Below are 5,183 nucleotides of genomic sequence, written 5' to 3'. Positions count from 1 at the left end.
ATATATATATATATACGTAATATATATATATATGTATATATATAATATACGTAATATATATATGCATATATACATACGTATATATACATACTTACATATATACGTATATACATATGCATATGTCGACGCAGGACATCACAGAACGTAAACAACAAAAAATGAGAAAATATGGAATACGAAATACGAATACATGGAATATGAACTTCTTTTGCGAATAACGAAGGAAACAAATGGAAAACAAGACACGCAACGTAAAGAATGACCTTTCATCAGTTGCCGGCTGTTTTTCTTATCCGTATTTCGAGCATTTTGCGACAAGATACGCCTTCGATAAAACAGTTGCTCCCGCAAAGCAAATTAAATAAATTTGGGATTTTGCGAAGGGCCAAAATTGGTAACAAAAAACAGGAGAGTAAAAACAAACAGGAAGGGCTGCTAAGCCTAAACGAAGGAGCAAGCTTAGACAGGAGACAGACAAGAATACGTCTGATTCATCCAGCTGTATCAGGAGGAAAGAAAAAACACAAGTTAAGGAAAGAAAGATGGCCGATGGTCACGTGGGAGCCACGAGAGAGCAAAGGAGGAAGAGTGAAGGAGAGATAGTGACAGACAGAGAACGGCGAAGCGGAGAGAAAAAAATAGAGAAAGGATAAGAGAGAAAAAAACGTGAGGGGGAGAAGGGAAGATAAAAAGAATTAGAGAGAAGAAGAGAGAAAACGAAAGAGTGATAGAATAATAGAATGGAATAGAATAGAATAGAAAGTGTCGCATCAGAATTATTAGGATAAAAATTACTTGGAAATGGATGCGTGGCGTTCAATCATATAATAATATAAATGATATATATATGCATATATACATATGTATATGTACACACATATAAACGTATATACTTATGCATATATGTGCACATGACATCACCGAACGTAAGCAACGAAAATATGGAAAACGAAATACGAATACATGGAATATGAACTTTTTTGCGAACAACGAAGGAAACAAATGGAAAACAAGACACGCAACATATATATAAAAAGCATTTATTAACACAACAATTATTTCGGCTTCAAGTTTCACTGCTCCCTAGTGGGCGTGGAACGATGCAATAACACCAGGTACAATGCTGAGAACGCCTGATAGCCACAAGTTTGTGAACGTGCTCCGCAGACACACTAGCTGGGTCTTGCCCTGAAACAAGTTTTGGACACTGCATTTAACGCCTACTTTCTATGCCTTAACTCTTTAACTTTAAATTCGACTTACTATATATATATATATAATTTAATGTATAGTGAATAAAAATACGAGCTACTTACAGTCTCTTGCATTGGATACACGTGTCTAAACATTATTATATAACACGCATTGTGTCTCAAAGCAAACTACAGGCCCTGAGCACATGATCTACTTTACAGGAAAATCAGGACGCTAGTATATGAGAAATCACGAGCGAAAAACATGAAGGTTGCTGTAAAAAGGGAAAGGTAAGTTAAAACGGAAATAAGAAAAGAAAAGAAAAAAAATAGATTCGCGTCCCCTTTGATCGTAACAGCCATAATTAAACTAATTGTTGCAGAATAATTCAACGGAGAGGAGTCCAAAGCCTGCGAGACAACAGTTTAATCCAGAGAAGGTGGTCTTCCAGTTCGCCAAAAGAAATTTGTCCATACGCTTACAATTACTGAAAACTTCAGATCTGGAATTAAGTAGTGCGGTGAAATTCTTAGATTTAAAAGTATGTGCGATCTTTCAGCTACGCATAAGTTGCATTTCTTAGACCCATTTACATATAGTATGGATGTCTACCATTCTCCACTTGACTGTATGTGCTGTGCAGTTGGGCTTCAAACCACATACGTTGCTACCTAACTAAGTGGTTTTACTTGTGTCGATGTGCAGGAAAGATGAGAAGTGGTTTGCATAGCGTCTTTTGAAATAATCTTCACATAAACCGATGTAGTTTTCTTTTCATTCATCTTGCAGTGTTGCTGTGACTTCTGTCTCATAGACGATGCAGTTAATCATACACGCTTGGTCAAGTGGAAAAATGGAAAAAACTTCGGGATCTCGACAGGTAGAACTGGGAGTGTGCTCTTGCTTACGAGTGATAATTAACTTTATACTGGGGCAGCAGTTGCATGGTATTTTAATCGAGCATTGTTTGAAAATCTTCCTGTATTTGCCAGTAAACTGTAAATACAATGAAATTGCAGCGTTATATACATCACTACCCTAAAAATGCCACTGCTCTAAAGAAACACCATGTACCACGACGAGGTCTCCTTTTAAAAGTCATCCTGCTACATACATCTTTTAGAGAACATATTCAAAACCAATCTGCGCTAAAACATTTGTTTGTTCTGACATACTAACCAGGAAAATAGAATGTGGTAATCGAGACAAAAAGATAAAGCTAAGTTCACACGGGACAAAGAGATTTAGGAACAGATCTATCTGTTGTGCCGTCTTTCTCACAGAGAAGTTTCACCTTATTCCATTGTTGCAGATTGTGTTACAAGAGCAAGTTTCCCTTTTCGATTCCACTCTTGGGGAATTTTCCTCACTAGCCTTGCTTTGACTAATAACATGTAACATTGGCATACTATACAAATTTTTTACTTTTTCATTATGTTAGAAAAATCTAAAACGATAGAATTTAATGGAAATTTGACAAGTAGAGTGTTTGTACAGAAGTAACTCCGCGATAAATACACATCTGACAGAAATTCTCGTTGGTAGTCTTATGGGTATAACACGTCTGTTTTTCTAATTAAAAAAAAAATACATATAATTAATTCTATCGTAGGCATGGAAGAACGAAATTTTCTGGTGTGCGAAAAATCTATCCATTTTCCTCCTGTACTTAGACTAGTATTCATTTTACTACTCCAAAAGGAAGAACTACAAAGTGGGTTCTGAAAGGATTTGAACTCAGAACGCGAAGAGATAATGCTACCTTTATACTTTCTGTGTACTAGTATGTACATTACTCTTGTCAACGTGTTACAAAAAATTATGTCGTGCATATGTACATTATATAGCACTAAAACTATAAATTAATTTCACAAGACTCGAAGCAAAGTTTTGTAACAGATGGTTGTCTAAATTTAAATGTGTTAAAATACATTATTCATACTTAATGCCATGTATTTACTGTATCACTATATCCGCAATGCGCAAACCACAAATCCTAAAATCTAGCTGAACCTTTCATTTTTTTTTTCTTTTCTTACCCGGATTTCAGATCAACAGGCATCCATGTTTGACTGATTAGAGGAGGTGAGTCAATTCTAAGAGAAAGAAGACCGAGGGTGTGGAGAATCAATCCCTGCATTTTACTTGCACTATAAATCATCGCGGCCCGAAACATGAAAGACATGAAAGTTAATCTTGGTGGTGTTTGAACTCAGAACAGCACTGAGCTGGAATATGTATCACCGAACACTCTACCGACTTAACTACTGGCCGCCTCAGTATACTAATGATTGTTATTCTATCAGTACAAACTGTAGAGACAGCTGACATAAGAGATACCTCAGGATTATTACCACAAACATTAAGTCTGCTTCCATAATGGACAATTGTTTATGTAATCTATGAAGTAGAATTTCCTATTTATTAATCACAGTATTTCCTCTCAATTGTTTATCTAAAGGTGTTCAAGAAACTCCATCTGGCTGATAATTTCACTCGCTCACATATTATATGCACAAGGTTATATACATGTATCCATACATTTCTACTATTGCGTTCTGATATACAGAGTAATTTATGTACCTGTTGGTTTCATATAAATGTATCTACAGAAATTATATAACGATGTTAAATATATATACACATAGATATTAATTATGTCCTTCACAACTTACAGTTAGGTTAGCAATTATCATTACATGTGAACACACATACATTTGCAGACAAAATACTTAATCATATTTTTTAAAAAATTAGACACAGACATATGTAAATAAACATAAACATGTATTGCAGTGCAGTACTAGTTTTCACTTACCCTCTCATTCTCCCTCTCTCTCTCTTTCTCTTTCTCTTTCCCTACCCTATCGCTACTTATCTACACAAAATACATATCTATCTATCTATCTATCTATCTATCTATCTATCGATCTATCTATCTATCTATCTATCTCTCTCTCTCTCTCTCTCTCTCTCTCTCTCTCTTTCTCTCTCTCTCTCTCTATATATATATATATATATCGAATTGTTAGCTAGCAACAGATTGGTGGTTTATATCTATCTCTTATTACATACTCATATACACTTGTACAAACACATACAAACACACGCACCCACACGTACACACACACACACACACTAACACACAAACATACACACAACCACACGAGATTTTCCCAAAAGTAAAGTAACGGAGTCATAGCTATTTTATTAATTGACATAGGTTGTTTAAATAGCATATATTGGTAGAGAAGCTCTTAATCTGTAGTAATTCTTTAACCTCTGTTTTTTATTTTTTTATTGTGGCCAAATAATGGCTTCTAAACAGAAGCAACGTGCCGTCATTAGGTTGTTAACGAAGGAAGGATGGAAGACGGCTTGACATTCACATCAATCTGCAAGTTGTTTACGGAGATTGACATAATTGACGAAAGAATTTGGTACAAAAGTGTACAGACAGATGAAGAAGTTTGAAGAAAGGGACCCCAGCATTGAGTACACACTACGACACTCAGGGAGACTATCAGCTGCGATCACTGACACGAATTACCAGCGAGTGGATAAACTGATATGCGCGGACAGATGAGGCACAATTCATGAGGTAAAACTGGACTATGGCTATAATGAATTACAGAAAATGGTGGAAGACTTTGGGTATCGGAAAGTGTGTGTAAAGCGGCTACTTCGACAGTTGACGCCTGACTGGAAGGAGAGAAGGGTGGCAGTCTACTCTGCTAGAAGCGTTTGAACCCAATAAAAGCATGTTTTCATTTCTTAATTATATATATGTTTGATTGAATTCTCGACATGTACTGTAAATCGTGTGATTCATCGACTCCATCACTGTAATTGATGCCAGATTTCTTAATTCTTAGCACCAAGATCGATTCATCTCAAGGAAACGCTATCACAAAAATATAGGATTGCCGCCCCTTAAAGATAAAAGTTATCGCTTGTACAAAGATCTGAACCTCCAAAATCTTGTGATA

At 35.8% G+C, this 5,183-nt stretch overlaps 1 long non-coding RNA gene across 1 annotated transcript; it reads left to right on the top strand.

Moving 5' to 3' along the window:
• The first annotated feature begins 3,087 nt into the window (after positions 1-3,087).
• On the top strand, positions 3,088-4,972 carry LOC128248854 (uncharacterized). Its single transcript, XR_008264978.1, has 2 exons — positions 3,088-3,279; positions 4,523-4,972. It is a non-coding gene; the product is annotated as an uncharacterized LOC128248854 (long non-coding RNA).
• The last annotated feature ends 211 nt before the right edge of the window (positions 4,973-5,183 follow it).

This window comes from Octopus bimaculoides, chromosome 10, assembly GCF_001194135.2.
Source record: "Octopus bimaculoides isolate UCB-OBI-ISO-001 chromosome 10, ASM119413v2, whole genome shotgun sequence".
Taxonomy (NCBI): Eukaryota; Metazoa; Mollusca; class Cephalopoda; order Octopoda; family Octopodidae; genus Octopus; species Octopus bimaculoides.
Note: the sequence above shows the minus strand (reverse complement) of the source record. Positions and strands in the feature narration are given on the sequence as shown.